The sequence below is a fragment of the Aquila chrysaetos genome, chromosome 5 (assembly GCF_900496995.4).
Source record: "Aquila chrysaetos chrysaetos chromosome 5, bAquChr1.4, whole genome shotgun sequence".
In the NCBI taxonomy this organism is placed as follows: Eukaryota; Metazoa; Chordata; class Aves; order Accipitriformes; family Accipitridae; genus Aquila; species Aquila chrysaetos.
The window spans coordinates 8,031,706-8,048,572 of record NC_044008.1 but is presented as its reverse complement, the minus strand read 5'-3'; the positions used below and the strand labels follow the sequence as shown (position 1 = coordinate 8,048,572).

Genomic DNA, 16,867 nt, shown 5'->3' with positions numbered 1-16,867 from the left:
ACTCATGCACATTTACTGATGGTATTTGCATTCTTGTTGAATGTAGGTTTTCCAATTAGTAAACACAATATTATTATTAAGGTAGATTGTCAGGTAGATTAAGAAGAAAACATTAGGCAAAAACTTTTTTTGGCATTTCTTTAACCTCCAACCAGCTCTTTTCAGGTTCTAAACAAATTTTTTTCCTTAGACCACAGTTTTATCGCATATGTCTGGGTTTGAGGTTTTTTTGAAGATCCTCTTAAATGGGTGATAACAGTGTTCTGGTGCTTCAGGAAGCACAAGGGGAAACGTCAGCCAAATGTTTCAAACCTCTCCCACAGACATCACAAACCTCTTTCACCAAGTGAGCCAGCATTTCTCCTGGATACAGCAAAAAGAAAAGGGAAAGGTGGCAGAACAAGCAGGTTACTGAGATTACATTGCGTAGGGTCAGAGTCTCTGCTGGCATAACTCCTGAAACTCAGTAGAGATAAACTGTAGTTTCTCATACATGCAACTGAGTCCTAGACTACTTTGTGAGAATGACTCACGTTAATATGGGAACATCACAGATGCACAGAAAGATGGTAAAGTTGTTTGGGAGGCCAGCAAAGGCTGGATAACAGCAAATACCAAAGGAAAAAAACAAGAAAAGATAACATTTTTCAATCTGGACAGAAAAAGAGAAAGGGTTTCTTTTTTTTTTTTTTTTTTTTTTTTTTTTTCTGTGAAAAGTGTGTACACCATTAAATCAGCTTAAGCCATTAATCTTCCCTGGGAGATATCACCCACAGTACAAACAGGGAGATGAAATAAAGCTACATTGCCTATTATGTATGTTGCAAAAGAATTAGTGTCAGTGGAGAAAAGACCAAACCCAAAGGGAATGAAATGCAGGGCAGAGACTCAACAATGCAAACTTGTGTTATACCACCAACCTTGAAGGAACTGTGCCAGTTTGTATTCAGTCAGGAATGTGGCTACTCTTTTGTCTATGGGATACTCCAGACAGTGCAGAATAAGGACCAAAAATTAGGAATTCTTTAAAACTTTCACTTCTAGAGATTAACTGGTAAATTCTTACCAGAGATGATGCCTTTGTAGGCAAGCCATGGAAATTTCTAGCAAAGAATCAGAAATATTTGCACTGGTATCAGCAAACAAAACCAAAATCAAACCAAACTGAAACTCAGAACCAAGGAGAGATGCATGGTGGTCTGTGAAAATGAGAAATCTTAGAAATATTTCCAAAAACCTAAGGAAACAGTTAAAGACTCCCAGAAGAAAAAAATTAATGCTGAGCATTTACATTCATTTGACAGAATTTATCTACTCTTCTGCTCCATAAAACCTAAGTGCAGTACTTAACCTGCAACCCCCAGCAGTGTCTGGTGCGTGTTACTTCCCAGCCCCAGCGATGCTCAGAGACGTGCTCTGGAATGCAGAATGAAGTATATGGTGGAGTCTGTGGGCTGAAGGGAAATCATTATTACACAGTAATCAATACTGTGCATCTTGCGTTGGCTTCTCGGCTTCTCTGACGTCCTACCATAGCTCTCAGAGGTTGGGATTGGGGTTTTTTTCTGATTTGAATAAGGTCATAGTTTGTTTGTGGGCTTTTGATTTGAATCGATTTTCTTCCTTTTATGATGATGACAACACTCCTAAATTAGCCAGCAGCACTGAAGCCTCAGTATACATCATTTTAGCACCTGGGGACAAATGCACTGGGGGGGGGTGGTGAATGTTATTCTCTCACAATCAGTGCAGCTGGAAGTGCAGTATTTTGAATTAATTTATTCCATATGTTTTGTGTTTTTCTAAGTGTAGGAGTGAGAGAGGAAGAAGGGAGCAGGATCAAGTGCTTTCTTCCCTATAATATGTTGATAAAGAGGATAGACACAGTCCTGCTGATGCCAGACTTGCAAAGGCAAAGACATCTACCATTCCCAGGTGGTCCTAGAGATGGACCGTCTGGGCACAGCTTGGGATGGACCGTGATGCCAAGATCCTTCTGCCAGAGAGTAATGGGATTCACTGAGTCTCTAAGAGCCACACAGGGTGGAAATTTGGCTTAAAATTTTCCTGTCAAATCTTTTCCAGATTGCTTGCTTCCAAGATGTCTTGGTCAAAACATGTTAACCTCAGACTTTCTCCAAATCTACATCAAGGTTTCAGTAGCATCCCAGAGCACTCAGGGCCAGGGGCTCTGTGATTGCCCAAGGAAACTCACCCACAGGCTCCGTGCACCCCAGCAGATCTCTGATGGAAAGGACCTAGCATGGCGAGGTCTTGTCCCTGAGGAAAGGCAGACATGCAAGAGCTTGCAGGTCCTTTGGTTTGGTATTGAGGGCACACACAATGGTGTCCTTGGCTGCTCTCCAGGAGAGGGGAAGACCTTGATACCCTTTCTGTAGTCAGGACTTCACAGATGAGCCTTTTGCTGGGACTAGAAGGAAGGGTTGCAAACACCGTGAAGAGGGTGGGAAAGGTCCTGGTGTCCAGGTCCCAGAGGGAACAGGCCAGTAGGGAAGTAAATGTTTTCCAGTCCAGCATCATCAGTGCGCCTTGCTGCCTCCTCTTCTTCTTCCAGCAAACAGGGACTTAGGAGATTTCCACTGTGGCCTCAGAAACCTCTTTGTGTTGGCTCCCTGCCCATCTCTGAATCGTCCTCACAGATTCATAGAAATACTGTTGAAATAACACACTCCCATGGATAACACCCTATAAACTTCTGCTGCGTTCTCCCACTGCACTTACTGCAAGACGAGAAATGTTAATGCCTCGAGGGCGTCCTCTTAATTGCATGGCTTCTGTCCAGTGGAAGCATATGTACAAATTAGCTGTGATTGCCGGTGTGCACAGTGGTAGTCTGCTCGGGAAGATCTCCACTGGTATTAATGCAAATACAAGGGGTAATTCCATAGAGAAGTCAACCATGGTTTGGTATTAATCCTCAGGCACGAGACATAAGGATTTTCTGGCTTGACTCTAATGGTAATAATAGGATCCTCCAGCCAGCTGATTATGAGAGATTAATTAATACCTAGCGCAACATGAGTACATTCCATACCTTATGTAGAAAGGCAGAAGAAAGTGGAAGGATATTTTGGTGAATAAGCAAGTAAGTGTCACTGAGGAATGGGTGAAAAGTATTGAATTACATCTGTATTATTCTTAATACGATTGTTCATAGTCCCCCAAGGCCATGGGTGCCTTATAAATGAATCGTAAAAACAATGAGGGGAATAAAGAAAAAAAGCAATCAGCAGCTGTCAATCTGAAGTGATGCCACTGTTGTGCTTGCTGCTTTGGTGGGCAGGGCTCTCATCTTTAAATGTGTTTGTGGAGTGCTCAGAGCAAGCAACCTCCTTCACCAAAAACTCACAAAGCAACAGCCCTCACCTTATCCCAATGCCATATGAAAGTTGATTAAGTCCTAAAGATTGTTTATTCTCCTTTGAAACTGGTATTCTGTGCTGGCCAGGAGGGGGTTTTTTCCTGGGGATTTGTTTAAGGGAACAGGTCAGGCAAGCAATGAGCATCAGTATACGTGCACTCTGGCCATGTGCTGGCCAGACCATCTTCCAGGCAAGAAAGTAACCTCTTCTCCAGTCCCAGCCAGGTCATGGTCTGAGGCTCTTGGTACCAAAGGTTTGGTGGTGTCATCAGTGGCAGCCTTTTGCCCACTGGGGCAAAAGCATGGGTTGCTCCTCTGCTTTATGCAGCTCAGCAAAGCTTTGATAATAGGGTTTGAAGGCTGGTTAGCAGCTGTATTCATCTGTAATAAGGCAGCTACAAAGTCAAGGTATGCAATTATTAATGTGGTCACTAGCAAAGTGCTTAGGAGGAAAAAACAAGGAAGCTGCCAGGCAACTGCATGAAAATAGAGCCAGACGAAAAGTAAGCCCTGAAAGGTAGGTGCTCTGAGAAGGAAAGGATGGGTGTGAGCTCCTGAGGATTGCTGGATTCAGAAACACTTGTAGTTGAACCTCTGCTGACATGCTTGTTGCTTCCCTGGCCTTAGGGAAAGTACTTAAATCTTTGTTTTTATCTCCCCCAGTTTTCTAAATTGAAGTTGTACTACCTGCCCACCTACTCACCTTTCAAAAGAATATTCTGAAGCTCTGTTTGTAAACTGCTCGGGAAATAGCATATGACAAACTCTCCTAGTATATAGCAAAATTTATTAAAAAATTAGGGCTGGAAGGCACTTGGGCTGAGAGACAAAATAGGCACATTTGCACTGTTCACAGCTGGAATTTGTCCAAACTGTTCTCAATAATTCCAGCATGGGAGATTTCGCCTCCAGGTAACCAGCTCGTCTCCCAGTGCTTAACTGGTTTTATGGTTAAAGAGGGTTTCCTGATGCCCACTTCATTTCTCTCTGCAGTGTAAGCCAGATTGTCCTTCTCTTGCAATTAATGCCAGCCCTATCTACCACCTTTTTATGACAAACTGTTTCACAACCCCTCAGGCTTCTCTTTTCTGGACCACAGAAACCTACCTCATTTAACCTTTCTTCACTGGTCACATTTTCTAAACCACGATCATTGCCATTGCCCTCTTCCAGAAATTGGCCAATAATTTCTTAGAGGGTGGTGTGAAAATGTGGACACAATCTCCAGGGCATAGAGATATCTGCTACTTCTTGAACACATCCTTTGGACAAGATCTGCCTTTAATTCTTTATTATTTTGCAATATAGCAGCAGGCTTTTCATTCATGTGTGGTTTGGGATTCAAAACACTACAATCTAAACTATATTCTACACGGCATGGAGATTTACCCGACTGGTAAGTTGCTGTCTTTTATTGTTGTGAAAGCTTTCACATCTTTCCTAATTTGCCAGCCTCCAATATTTTTCTCTCCACACATATCCGCATGCCGATTTTTATTGGCAAAGTGTTGTAAAATTTAGCAGAAAATGCTACTATTGCTACAGGTTTACTTTAACCATCCTATAAAAATTAATATAAAATAAAAGCCCTGCCGTAAAACACTTTAAAACCCCATGAGCAGAATATTCATCTCTGTTACATTTTATAGGGTTTTAGAGCAACTCTAACAAACCCCTATGAATTTAGGGCTAAATCTTTAGCTTGTGTAACTTGCCGTATCTGCTTTGACTTCATTATAGCCATACCAATTCACAGCAAGCGAGGAGCCAGCCTTTAATCTCTACTGCAAGCCGTAGGTACTGTGCTTCTCGGGACCGACTGAGACACTGTACACTCTGGACCCGATCTTCTCACACCTTGCGAACCTTACGCGTGCCAGGAGGGAGCAGCATAAGTGATGGGAGGAGATGGCCTTTTTGCCTCTCTGAAGTGTGACCTGGATTTCTCTTTTCCAGGACAAGTAACAAAAAGCTGGCACAGAAGTGCAGCTAAAACTCCCTCTTTTTTCAAGCATGAAATAACAGAGGTAGCTTCCAGCTCCTCGGTGCTGGAAGTAGTTACATGAGGTGCTGATATTAGTGCTGACCATCAGATGCAGGTCTAGCTTGTGGCCAAAGAGCAACGCCAAGTCCCACGCCAAGGTTGGTGGCAGACCTTCCCATTATGCTTCCAGTGGCTCCATCGCACCCAACAACAGCAGGAGCCAGTGCTCAGTCTTTGATCCAAGCCCAAACTTCTGCTTGGCTCGTGGTGAGGCATTGCATGCTGGGATGTATAGTCCTTGGTGAATAATTAAGGGAAAAGATGGACACAATTTGGTAAATCACCCATAAATCAAGCCCAACACAATGGCTCTTGGCAGCTTGCTAGCGTGACACTTAATTGAGGGAAATTCGGCCCTCAACATTGTTCCACATGAATCTACCAAGTACCTTGCATATTGATTATTGACTAATCAGGAAATGCACTTTAGCAAGTTTATTCCTGTATAAACTCCTCAGGTGTGCAGATGCCTTAGCGCAGGCTACATTGCTACCAATTGTATTTTTAATTGCTGTGTTTAGAGAGTCTCATTGATCTAATCAGAGCTAAATAAGCCCCATGGTACTTCCCATAGTAAAGTTTACTGAGGATGTGTTTCTTTCATTTACTATAATGAAACCTTCTGCTGTGCTGTCACTGGTCAAATGCAATGCCAGCGAGCAGAGGGGAACGCTCCACACTTTAACAAATTTGTTGTTATTTCTGCAGTTCAGAAATCCCGTCACCCAGGCAGTAGGAAAGCAGCTGGGTGACATTATCAGTAATTGCTTAATATTGTCATTGCATTTGCTTACAAGGAAAAAAAGCCACAGACTATCAATCAGCCGACAGAATATTCATAGTCTATGATAATAGTAAGTGCTTTTTGAATGTCATGGCAACAGTCACACAAGCAACGTGATCTTGTACTTGATTACTTCCTGCTGCATTCTTGATAGTGTCCATATTGCTCCATTAATTTTGCTCTCTTTTTAAAAAAAAAAAATCTCATTCGTGTTTGGCAAGTGTGCAAAATAGACAGCACCTTTCCCCAGAGACTCCCAGTGAGCAGATCCTCTTGGGGTATCTGTAGCTCTTCTGTAGCACAGATTTGTCCTCTACAAGCTCTTCTGTAGCCTAGATATGTCCTATACTAGACCCAGCATTCCTAAGTGCATTTTAGGAATTATGTCTGGATTATTACAGCAGGTAATCTCTGAAATCAGATTTGAGACCGACTTTTGTGAAAAAGATTTAGAATAATCTCATTAAATAATTTGTTGGAAGGGCTTTTCAGACAAGGGGAAATAAATTGATTTGTCTAAGACATATCTGGACCTGACTCATTCTCTGTTTGTCCTGGTGGCCTGTGTTTTTCAATTGCTTTATCTCATTCAAATTTGTAAATTCATGGCTTTTAAAGGCCAGAAAACATTATGAGCCTTTAGTCCTCTGCATTAGAAAATCATCCAATAATTTCAGTATCAAGTCCATAACTTTCGAACAGGCAGTGGCATATATTTTCAGAAAGAGTTGCTTGGAGGTCTGCAGCTGGTCAGGAAGCTGCTATATCCCCTACTCAGTTGTTCTACGTATTAGTAACCATTCTTCTTAAACAACAACAAGAAACCAACAAAATGAAATGAGGAAAAAGCTGAGATGCTTATTTGCAATCCAAATTTGCTCAGCCTCAATTGTTGTCCCTTAGAGCTCATTATGAATTTTACTTCAGCTTGAAGAGCTGAGTCCTGCACGAAATCTCCTCATGGAAGTGCTAATATGTTGTAATTGAGTTGTCTCTTAACCTTCCCAAGGATAAACTACTTTAGACAAATTGGTTTAACAAAAGGGAAAAGTTCTGCTGGGTTGCAGGCGTCTGAACTCGTGATAGACAGCTTCTAGCCTACCATTTGGCCTCCGTTGTGTTTCACCTAAGGACCATTTCTAGTCCCACGAAAACCTGAACTGCAGGGTCCCAAACGAGTATACTCTGACAAGAAGGTGCAAAGGGGTGAAGGCACCACCAGGAACAGACTTAGAAGCATTTCTTTAGAGCACTTGAACCAATAGCCCACCACAAATAATCCCTGCCGATGCAAATTTTCTAGCTCAATCTGCCTTCCAAACATATCGAAAGTATTTTAACTACTCTGATAATTTTGTTGTAATACCTTGGCTATTTTCCTCTTTCTTTTTTTAAAAAAACAAGGAAAGGGAAATGCAATGTTTGACCAGGTAAGTAAGGGGAATAAGTAGCCTGGTCTACCCTGAAGGAGGACAATTCCAACTTCCAGTTTTACCTTTTCTTTTAATTCCCAGCTCTATTAGATCCTCCTTATGTCATTTCTTATTTAGTCCTCACGTGCTTGAGTTTCTTGATGATCATAGTGGAAATAATGGCGATGTGGGCTTTTGGTCCATCCCTGTAGGCATGGCCACCTCTGGGGCAAGTGACCACTCGCATGATGATGCCCAAGGACTCGGCTGCTTCTCTGCCAATGGATTATTTGGTTGTATTATTTATAAAGTGCTTTGATAGACCCGTTTACCGGGAGCTAAGTAATGGCAAGGCCTTTGAGGGCTGGATGCTTGTCAGATGCTACTACATTAAGTCTACAAGTAAAAATCAAACCGCCTGGCTTCAAAGAGGTTTGGCTGGTGTAAATTAACCTGTATTTTAGAAGTTCTGGAGCAGATGTCATACTTTGCCCTGGAGATCTCATTACTTCTCAAATGTATGCGCAGATTTTGCCACATTAACAAAGCAGCAGGGCCCCCCTCCCCCACAAAGCAGGATTAGCTGCTGGTGTCTGTAGTTATTTTTGTCACAAACCTTTTGAAAGCCTGTACAAGGAGAGGAGGAGGGAAAATTCAGAAAAAGCCAGTATCTGACTTTATTAATTACAGGCTGATTAATTATTTAATCTGTCCAGATATCTGTATGCACAACTCAGCTGATTCCCATTTATCAGGCTTTCAGCACCATTAATCAAGGGAAGTTTTAAATGTGAAGGAAGACAGGCTGATTTAAGGTGTTGCGTGGCGGTGACCCTTTGAGTTCTCTTCCAGTCCCAGAACCGGGGCCATCGGTCACGGCAAGGGCTGGCCCTGCCTCCCGCCAACAAGCACCCAGCGTTTGGGCCGCTCCGTGATTTGCTCCGGGCTCCTCCAGGGCTACTTCTCCAAATTTCGTCATGAAGTTTGCAACCCGCCATGGGCTCAAGTGAAAGCACAAACCGGATAGCAAGGGAGGCTGCAGAAACGGCATTGACTTAGGGCAGCTGAAGAGAAGTTGCCCCACTTCAGCCGAGACCATGATGGTCCCTCTTTTGGGACCATCTTCTGGGATGGTGCACACTTCTCGGGAGCGCTGAATGATGCCTTAGCTTAACCCTGCTCCATCGTTGGTCGTTACCTCGGGAAGCGCATGCAAGTTTCCAACATGCACGCAGTCGCTCAGGAGATGCTCGGTAATTCGTCATGCTGCCACAAGGCTGATCGTATCTCCTCAGCTCCTGGAGTACACATCCAAGCAGAAGTCATTTTCCTACCTTTTTTAAACTCCTAGGCAAAACCCAAGTCTGGGGTTCAGGAGGGAGAAGAATAAGCATGCATGGACAATAAAATGTCCTACTTTGCCTGGGTACTCTTCTCCAGGTGAACGAGGGTGCGAGAAAGAGGTAGGTGGATGTTAGCTCCAACCTGGGCACAGACTGGTTTTTCCTTTTTTTTCTCCCCACCTTCTGCTTAGGACTTGGAAAGTGCCAGTTTATCAGACTGCAGTTGCCAACTCCTATAATTTTAGAATAATTTTAGAATGAACCTTATGTCATTGGAATTGTTTTTAGATCCTTAGCTCCTGGAGTCCAGTTATACTGGAAGTCAGCTGCCAGATTTCATTTTAAAGCACAATTTAGCTTTGTGATTGCTAGAAGAAGCTTAACAGTAAAATCCAAAGGATTATTACAGGCTTAAAAGTCAGATGGCATATACAAACTTTAATTTTTATTTTTCATGTAATACTTTTTCCTGATTTACGATGAATATCAATGACCTAGGGCATGAAGAAATATTCATAAACAATTGAGCCAAGGTATCTGGAGCACTTGCACACTCCTTTTTTATGGCAGAAGCCTCCCATTGCTGAGGCTGTATACCCTCATGCTGCATAATTGCTTTGCTTGCCACTGTGTGGCCATACCTGGCGTTGGCTTTGCCAACCTCTGCTAATCATTCTCGTTCAGCCATTTCAAGAGCTGGTTAGGAAAAAAAAATAAAATTGGTGTCCAAATTTGCCTGTGCTGCACTGAAGGTAAATGTATGCCTTGCATTTGTAACTAAATCTCTGTTCAGAAAATGTAGTTGAATAGCAAGGAAGTCTTACATATCTATTCAGTTTTTATTTTAGAATAAGGAAATTGGTGGCTGATTGTTCCGATCCTGGGTGGCAGAACATGGACATACCCACAGTCTCAAATACACCTGCTCTGCCATCTCGCCTACAGATTTCTGTTATCGGAGAAAAGACTGTTATCAGACTGATTAGCCGTAGCAGTATCCTGCACATTAAACATACCCATAAGGCCAATCTCCAGGCATGATGCTAGCAGCAGTAGGATGTGTGTCCTGCCTGTCAGGAGGAACAAGGAGGATTTTCCCTTCTAAGGAGGGTTAAAGATCACCTTTCATTAGTGTACTGGCAGTGAATGTCCTCCTATCATAACGATCAGGGAAGGGCGGCTTGTGTCAGCCAAGGACACTGTAGACCTCAGGACCCCATTACAAATGATTCCTGGGTCTTTACTACGCCTTCTTTTACTTTAGACTTTTCCTTTCTAAGGAGAATCTCCCTCTGTCTCCTGCACACGTCTTGTTTTCAGGAATGACTGGGCATTTGTCATTCCTGCAGTGTTATTTCACTGAAGTTACCCAAGTATTGCTTCAGCACCCAAACCAAATGCACAGAGCTCTTCAGATGCCACGCAGGCAATGGTATGGCTACTACAGGTACAGACAGACAAGAGCTGGTCTCCAGCAGATACCTGAATATAGGCTCTCCCCCGCTCCCCATTCCCTCCAGTACATCACAGAAAGTGGCCATGGACCACTTCTGCAGATTCACTGCCATCCTGTGAATTCAGACCCTCACCTAGCCCACAGTGATTTATGTAGGACCATAGAAGAAAGAACGTAAAATCAGGATTTATCTTATACTAAGACAGCAAGCTAGGAGCTAAGTGATAGGAGTTCTCTTCCTATTTCTGCTGCAATTTTTGGCAACCCACCTAATCTCCCAGTTTCCCATTCCTGTCAAGGAATGATAACACTTTTTCTCCTAATCTCTATTTTATGTAGGTAAATTTTCATCTTCACTCTCCAGAGGCCACCTCTGATGTGCATGTTTAGTGCCTCATTAATAGGACCTAATTTGAGCTGGGAACTGCCAACCAATGGACAAGCATCAGAACACGTCTGTGGAGTATTTTTTGACCTCCCTTTCCTTTTTGTGTCTCAGTGATGGACTTGTGAGCCATAGGACTCACCAACAGAGCCTTTTCCCATCATAAAGCCCTAATTGCAAATTAACCTTTGTTTGATTCCTTGTAAAATGTTATTCTCCCTGTAATTGAAAAAGAAGGGAGTGCAGTAACAAAGCACCTGTTTATTGCTCAGCTTTCTCTGAAATGTTAAATGTTATCTGATCAACTGCTGCCTAACTTGTGAACTAATTAAAAATAGTTCTTTGAATAATGTATGCACGTAGGATTCTCAGGTATTCTGTAAGTAATAATTGGACTGCCAAGATACATTGACATCCTAGAAATGCTGCTTTTGCATGGAGCTCATACAACATGTTTTGGATTTTTAGCATGAATACACGTTCATAGTAATGAGAAAGAAAATGTAACAGTGCTTGTAGCTAAATTATCTTTTGCTGTTAACCATTTCTTTACACTGGCATCAATTCACTTGTCCTAAAAGTATTTGAACACTGAGGACTGATTTTGCAATTTCTTTGCATGCAAAACTCCCCATGAAATCATTTGAGGTTTTTATGTACCATCAGCTTGCAGGACATTAATAATCTGATTTAAAGCCTTGTGTAATAGTGGGAAGCCTCCTATGGATATCAACTAATTTTTCATCCAACCGTAATTGAAGAGCAGAGATATTTTTTTCTGTTCAAGTTCTTTCATATCAAAATCCTAACAGATGCCAATAAACTAAGCATGTCAGTTGTTACAGAAAGATCAGAAAAAAGGCTTTTATTTAGTAGGGAATGATACAAAGTATTTTCCCGCCCCTTTTTGTAGCCTTAAGTCAATATTTTTGATGATTAAAAACATCTGTGGGAGCAAGTTTTGAGTCTAGTGAGGAGAAAAGAAATATTTCAACTCTAAGTTCTCACTGTAATAAATAACTCTTTTCCTGAGTCTATAATTGACTAGATCAATAAAACAATTGACGGTAACCATGGGAGAAGAAGACTAACAGCCTCGTTTAGCATTTATAGACTGCCGCTCCTGAAAGACTTTCTAAATGCTTTAATTAAGCATCACAACAACTCTGTGATGTACAGTACAGGAAGAGTTATTATCTGTATTTTACAGGTGGAGATCAGCACAAAAAGGCACCCTCTCCAAGGTCACATGGCGAGGCTTTGACAAAGCCGATAGCAGCAGTCATGTTACGTCACTCCTGGTCATTTACCCCAAACTTTGGAGGACCCACACTCCTCTCTATGTAATGTCATTTATGGACCAACCTTGAGAGATCCCTGTAGGTAGACGTCCACATGAACCCACCAGGAGTTAAGTGCATGAAGCGTTCATAGAACAATAGTAGACTATAGCCAGCATTTCATTAACGGAGGGGTGAACAAGTTTTGGAGGTATAGGAAATACGCAGCTCCTACCAGATCTCTGCAAAGTGGTTGGGAAGGTTCAACTCCTGTATATCTTCCTATCTACGGATAATGGAAAACTCTCTGTTGGTTGCATTTTTCAGGGAGTTTCTAGTCAGGATTGCCACAGATAAGCTCTCCAGTGAGCCAGTTTTCATAGACTCCACCTTGACATTGCACACTGGGTGTTCCGGATGACTCTCAATGGCTCTAGGGGGAATATCCATGGTTTTGGAGTGGCATTGCAGTGCTCTAAAGGGTTACCAGCCACTGACTACAGAGACGTCACTGATAAATCAGTGTCATAAAACTCTGGGAAACGCTATCCAAATGAAAGAAACCCTAATATCAGAGAAAGGATGTTCCTTCCCGCTCCTTCCCTATACAAAGCTTGTAGCTTGACTCCTGAAGTCACTGTTCAACAATTTATACAGAAAGCTATTACATTTTCTCTGTATATGCCCAGAATAAATGGTCTTGTGGCTGAGACTCAGATCTGAGAAAGGACTTAGCTGTCTTGAGTGGAAAGTGATGCTGTTTTGAGTACTGAGACTCTCTTATGTTGTGTGAGGGGAGACTGGGAAAAATCAGAACAGAAACTATGAGCAGGCTGAGTGGGGAATCGCCTGAAGTCAACACTTCCAGAGTCATATTTGGACATCAGAAATCCCACCTATGCGTTCCTAGTATTTTTTAGTGTTTGGCTCCAGGTTATCAAAACACATGGCTCGTAAGAGCCAGTAGAAATGCTGGATGGTCCCCACAGTGTGATCACCTGCAGCTAGCCAAGAGATAATGCAGAAGACAAGGAGTTTATGCCCTGAAATTTGATATATAAGTGGTTATCTGCAACCTTCCCTTCGAAAATTAAACAGCGATTATTTCAAGAGAAATCTTACAGAGGTGAAAAAATCTCCCCTCTTGTCTAACACTGTTGTGCTCTCCTAAGAAAGGAGGGAGCAAGGCTCAGTTTTCAGCTCTGTCAGGAGACGTCACACCTTCACTGCTCATCTCCCAGGACCATGGTCTGACCTGGCCAGAGGTGTCCTCAGATAGCACCCGCTCTCTGTCGTTCCTGGTGAGGCCCTCCCACCACATTTGCCCAGAGAGAAAGGGAGCATTCAAGAGCAGGAGAGGTCTTCTCTCAGGACTACCCCATTACTTTATCTGATGATGTTCAGCGCAGAGTGCATCTACCCTGGGGACTTTGAAGTACAACTGCAAGACATATAATCCTAGATGCTAGATTGGTATGTAGCAGAAGTGGGCTCCAACCCCAATGGGAGATTTTCTGTGTCTTTGATTTTCTTTATCCCTCGTCCTTCCATACCCCATCTGTGAAACATGACCAGTACTCACTCTTTTTCTGTCCCCTCTGCCTTACTGAAATCAATAGTAGTTTCTTCCTTGCTTTACTCTTGGTACATTTTTGTTGAGTTGGATAATGGGCAACTCCGAGGGAGTGATGTGTTATGAAAATAAGTAAGGATGAAGCACTTGCAAATGCAGCATATCAAGTCTCCCAAGGATGGGAGCCTACTTTCTGTGCTGGCTTTTCCCAGGCTGCCTTCATTTACAACTTCAGGCCCTTGACCTTAGTTGGCAGTGGAAGTTGTGGAGGAATCAGCTATGAGTGTAATTCTGTGAATGCAAAGATGTTCTTCTAGGCAGAGATCCTGGAACCCACTCATCAGGTGCAGCATGAGCCATAAGACATTTATTTATTCAAGGATGTTTATGGCATCTTCCACTGCAAGCACACATTTGCCCAGAGAACTGAACCGTGGCTGCTTTTCTACAGCACAGCCTCATCTCTGGGACATCCAAAATGAGCTTCTCTTGGAACCATGAAATAACTACAGGTCAAAAACTGTGGCTGTGTCAATGCATCCCCTGTACAGTGGGATACACTCTTGGGTCTTCTGGAGCTGAATTCGGCTTTTCAAGCATAAGACATGAGAAGAAACACTGTCTCTTTACTATGGCTAAGCACGGGTGCTTCTCAGTGCCTCAGAGAGGTCATCTGTTTGGCTTGTCTTGAAAACCTTTACCGACTAAAGGCAATCTCTTCCACAACAATATGCAATGGGACCAGACTCTGGTTCAGGAAACTGTTTCTTGATCAAATTTAGGCTAAATTTTGCTACTGAATTTGGCAGACATCTTTCTTCTTCTCTCATCAAAAATTGCTTGGACCTATCATGCATTTATTCTCTTTCATTATATTCTGCCTCTTTTAACAGCGTATGTGTCATCAGACTACATGCAAACCCCTCCATTACGGCATATAGTCGCCACTTGGGCTATGAGCCTTATGGTTCCCCGTCCCTGGCTGGACCGTGGAGTAGCTCACGTGGCAGCTGTGTCCAAGCAGTTGAAGTCCCATCCTTGCTGTTGAATCAAAGAGAATTTCTTTTGTACTGATCCTTTTTTCTGCTAGGAGACATGGCAGCCTATATTTAGAGAGAGAGGAGAAGCTGACAGAGGATTTCTATTTCCCATGTATTTTTTATGCAAGCAGTGTTTGGAGTAGATTGCATTTACAAGTATCATAATTGTCTGGAGTGCTTTTACCAAAGTGTGCCTAGTAAAAATGGCCTTTCGCTTTCCCCTCCACAGCATTTTCAAATATCTCAGTGCAGAGTGCGTATTTTATCTTCAGGAACACCAACCAAGGGATGGAATTTTAAGCAGGGATTTTTTCTGTTTGGTTTTCTGTTGCTGTTGCTGTTTGGTTGTTTTTTTAATTTATAAGCTAGTCTTTAGGGTTGGAGAAATGTTTTGACAGAGAGGAAAGAGATGATAATAGATAATGGAGTAATCCATTTGTTGTGGCTGCTTTACCACTGAGATTTGTATACATTGGAGACCGCTAATAAAAATGGAGCCATTTACACATAATTTAGTTGATTGAGTTAGTTCTAACTCTTTCACAGCTGCCTCTGAAGTGCATAGTTACTTAAGGTTATCATTTTGAGAAGGTTTTTAATTTAGATGGATGCCAGAGATGCAGGCTACTCTTATTAGGAGACATTCTGTGCTGTCCTTGTACTGTGTTTTATATAATTAGTGCATACTTAAACAGTACAGCTATTTAATAACCCCTCTGTGTGTTCCACGTAATGATTATAATTACACCAGTGACTGAATGCAGAACCAGAGTATCCAACAGGATGTCCTTCTGACGCAGAACAGCAGGAATTTTAACCAATTCCTCACTCAGATTTGGCTGGGAGATTCCACGTGCAGGCTACCGGGCTGCCTGTGCAAACCACGCAATGCTCAACCACATGTGGAAACAAAGGTCTTTGTGAGGCCCTTTCAAGGACTGACTCTTCTTCCAGTCTACAAACCGCTCAAATGCTGGGAATATTCACCCTGACTGCAGAAAGCCTTGGACTGAGTATGTGGACAATAGGAACCGTAAGCAAAGTTATCCTCTGGCTGAGTCAGCAGTGGCTAAAATCTAATGCCTGCTCCCCAAAATGAATGTTTCGTTTAACTTTTTCCCCTTTTATTAACTGTTCACATATTACCAACATGCCATACATCCTTCTTGGCAGAGAGAGCTCTGCAAAGGATTACAGATAAGAGTAAAAGCCTAGAGTGCATGGGTCTCCACGTGCCTACAGGCATTAAAAATTAGCCCACAGTGCCTCCAATTCATTACAGACTTCTCTGCGAGCTACATTTCAGCAGCTCAGTGCCGTTTGAGCCAAAGACAGGCAATACAGAAGTGTATTTAATAAAAACATTATTTCTTATCAAGATTATTTTCGTATTAGGAAAACCCAGAAAATCAAGCTCACAGCCTTTACAAGTAATGCTCTGCAAGTTTGTGTGAAAATTACACTTCTTCCAAGTCCACAGGTTGTTCATAAGCTGATCTGCACATTTCTAATGTAAGGTCTTGAAACATTTTCCTGACAGGAATCATATCTTAATAGCAAAACGGTCCAGCAGGCCCCCTTCCTTCCCTCTCTGAGTTCACGCTTCCCGGCGCTGATGACAATACTTGGCCAGCTGAAAAGGCACATCAGGAGGAAGAGGTGTCCAAAGTTCTCAGTGGTGTTCAGTGCCGTTGCTTTGAAGTCATTACTAAGGATAAGCATTTATATTGAAAAAACAAAGCAGATGTACCCTTCTTCACAGCTTTTTCCATTACCAGAGGCAGCAGTATCTGATAACTGAGGTGCTCTACGCAAGCTTAAGTGTATGGGGCTAAGGCAAGGAGGCCACTGACCAGATCCGAGTGCTGTCTATCACGTCCTACACTGTTCCTGGTGCCAGACCTCACAGAGAGATCTCTCTTCAGCCTTCTGCCAGGTGGATTCTGGCCATGGCCAGGGCGCCATAGTCTGCTTTTCCCTGCAGTAATGCATTACTTACACCCAATTATTCATCAGACAGTTTAAGCTAACAAACTTCAGTTGGTCAGTTGTTTCTAAGTTGCCTCATTCCCATGAGAGATCCCACTGCGGCCAGAGGAGACGCAGCTATTTTACACCAGTGGAGGACCTACCCTAAAAATGCTGACATCCCTGATTTGCCGCAATGT

General features: G+C 42.6%; 1 protein-coding gene across 4 annotated transcripts in view; it reads left to right on the top strand.

Moving 5' to 3' along the window:
• Positions 1-16,867, top strand: part of FRMD4A (FERM domain containing 4A) — a 385,243-nt gene that overhangs the window by 105,185 nt on the left and 263,191 nt on the right. The window lies entirely within an intron of this gene.